General features: G+C 36.6%; 1 non-coding gene across 1 annotated transcript; it reads left to right on the top strand.

The window, feature by feature from the left end:
* Positions 1-998: 998 nt before the first annotated feature.
* LOC123390202 lies at positions 999-1,105 on the top strand. Its single transcript, XR_006604868.1, has one exon. It is a non-coding gene; the product is annotated as a U6 spliceosomal RNA (small nuclear RNA).
* The last annotated feature ends 1,855 nt before the right edge of the window (positions 1,106-2,960 follow it).

The following is a 2,960-nucleotide window of genomic DNA, read 5'->3' as shown; positions in this document are numbered from 1 at the left end:
CTTTAGTTTGATGCATTTTTGCTTCTTTTGCTTGTGTTTTTGGCCTGGTATCCACAAAACTATTGGCAAGACCAATGTCAAGGAGAATTTTTCCTATGTTTTCCTTTAGGAAATTTAGTTTCATGCATCACATTTAAGTCTTTAATCTATTTCAAGTTAAGATTTATGAGTAATATAAGGTTCCAGTTTCATGCTGGTTTATGTGACTATTCAGTTTTAAATATCATTTATTGAACAGACTATCTTTACCCATTATATATGTTGGCCCCTGTCAAATATTAGGTGACTGTATGAAAGGATTTATTTCTGGACTCTCAATTCTGTTCTACTTGTTTATGGGTCTGTTTTTATGCCAGTATACTTTATTGTTTTGAGCATGAGGGCTTTGTAGTATAGTTTCAAATCAAGAGTGTAATTTCGCTTCTTTATTCTTTCTCAGAACTGCTTTAATTATTTGTTGTCTTTTATGGTCTCATATAAATTTTAGGATTCTTTACTTACTTCTGTAAAAACACAATATTGGTTTTTTTTAAAGATTTTTTATTTATTTATTTCACTGATAGAGATGACAAGCAGGCAGAGAGGCAAGCAGAGAGAGAAGAGGTAGCAGCTTCCTGCTGAGCAGAGAGCCTGATGCAGGGCTCGATCCCAGGACCCTGGGATCATGACCTGAGCCGAAGGCAGCGGCTTAACCCACTGAGCCACCCAGGCGCCCCTAACATTGGATTTTTGATGGGAATTGAATTTACAGATGGTTTTCGGTAGTATGGACATTTTAACAATGTTAATTCTTACCATTCATAAATATGAGCTATCTTTCCATTTAAGTCTCCTTCAATTTCTTTATCAATGTCATAGTTTATGGGGTACAGATCTTTCATCTTCTTAGTTAAATCTTTTCCTAAGTATTTTATTAGTTTTGATGCTATTGTGAATTAGATTGTTCTCTTTATTTTTTCAGACAGTTCATCATTAGAGTGTTAAAATGCTCCTGTCTTGTGCTTACTTTGGCAGCACATATACTAAAATTGGAATGATGCAGAGAAGATTAGCTTGATCACTGCACAAGGATGACATGAAAAACTGGGAAGCATTCCATATTAAAAAAAAAAAGAAACAAAACAAAATTCTTGTCTTTTATATATTGATCTTGTATTTGGCAGCTTTACTAAATTTGTTTATTCAAAATTTTTTGTGAATTTTTTAGGATTCTTTTACATGTAAGTTCATGTTATCCAAAAAAAGAAAATTTTACTTCTTCCTTTTTTTTTTAGTCTTTTATTTCTTTGTGTTCCTTTTTTCTCTGGCTAAGACATCCAGTACTATGTCAAATGAGAGTAGTGAAAGTGGACACACTTGTCTTTTTTCTGATCTTTAAGGGGAAAACTTTCAAACTTTTTTGATTGAATATGAGATTAGCTCTGGGCGTGCAATATGTCTTTTTTCTTTAATGGATTTTTTAAATTATTTTTTTTAATTTTTTATAAACATATAATGTGTTTTTATCCCTAGGGGTACAGGTCTGTGAATCACCAGGTTTACACATTTCACAGCACTCACCATCACTCACCATAGCACCTGCCCTCCCCAATGTCCATACCCCCACCATCCTCTCCCAACACACCTCCCCCCAGAAACCCTCAGTCTGTTTTCTGAGATTCAGTCTTTTATGGTTTGTCTCCCTCCCAATCCCATCTTCTTTTATTTTTCTTTTCGCACGCCTGAAACCGCCTATGTTGCATCTCCACTTCATCATATCAGAGAGATCATATGATAGTTGTCTTTCTCAGATTGATTTATTTCGCCAAGCATAATACCCTCTAGTTCCATCCACGTCATCACAAATAGCAGGATTTCATTTCTTTTGATGGCTGCATAGTATCCCATTGTACATATATACCACATCTTATTTATTGATTCATCTGTTGAAGGACATTTAGGTTCTTTCCATAGTTTAACTATTGTGGACATTGCTGCTATAAACATTTGGGTGCATGTGCCCCTTCAGAATGCCATGTTTGTATCTTTAGGGTATATACCCAGTACTACAATCACTGGGTCATAGGCTAGTTCTATTTTCAGCTTTTTGAGGCACCTCCACGCTGTTTTCCAGAGTGGTCCCACGTACAGTGTAGGAGGGTTGCCCTTTCTCCACATCCTCGCCAGCATCTGTCATTGACTGACTTGTTCATTTTAGCCATTCTGAAAGGTGTGAGGTGGTATCTCATTCTGGTTTTGATTTGTATTTCCCTGATGCCGAGTGATGTGGAGCATTTTTTCATGTGTCTGTTGGCCATTTGGATGTATTCTTTGCAGAAATGTCTGTTCATGTCCTCTGCCCATTTCTTCATTGGATTATTTGGTCTTAGGGTGTTGAGTTTGATAAGCTCTTTATAGATTATGGATAGATACTGGTCCTTTATCTGGTATGTCATTTGCAAATATCTTCTCCCAGATAACTTCTGACAGTCATCTTTTGGCTTTGTTAACTGTTTCCTTTAATGTGCAAAAGATTTTTGATCTGATGAAATCCCAATAGTTCATTCTTGCCCTTGCTTCCCTTGACTTTGGCGAAGTTCCTAGGAAGAAGTTGCTGCTGCTGAGGTCAAAGAGGTTGCTACCTGTTCTCTCCTCAAGGATTTTGATGGATTCCTTTCTCACATTATGCTTCTTCATCCATTTCCAGTCTATTTTCATGTATGGTGTAAGGAAAAGGTCCAACTTCATTTTTCTGCATGTTGCTGTTCAATATTCCCAACACCATTTGTTGAAGAGGCTGTCTCTTTTACATAGGACATTCCTTCCTGCTTTGTTGAAGATTAGTTGACCATAGAGTTGAGGGTGTATTTCTGGGCTCTCCATTCTGTTCCATTGATCTATGTCTGTTTTGGGGACAGTTCCCTACTATTTTGATGATGACAACTTTGTAATAGAGCTTGAAGTCTGGAATTGTGATGCCA

The sequence above is a fragment of the Mustela putorius genome, unplaced genomic scaffold (genome assembly GCF_011764305.1).
Source record: "Mustela putorius furo isolate JIRA1106 unplaced genomic scaffold, ASM1176430v1.1 tig00537290_pilon_pilon_pilon, whole genome shotgun sequence".
NCBI classification, from domain to species: Eukaryota; Metazoa; Chordata; class Mammalia; order Carnivora; family Mustelidae; genus Mustela; species Mustela putorius.
The sequence above is the reverse complement of the archived record's forward strand: the minus strand, read 5'-3'. Positions and strand labels throughout refer to the sequence as shown.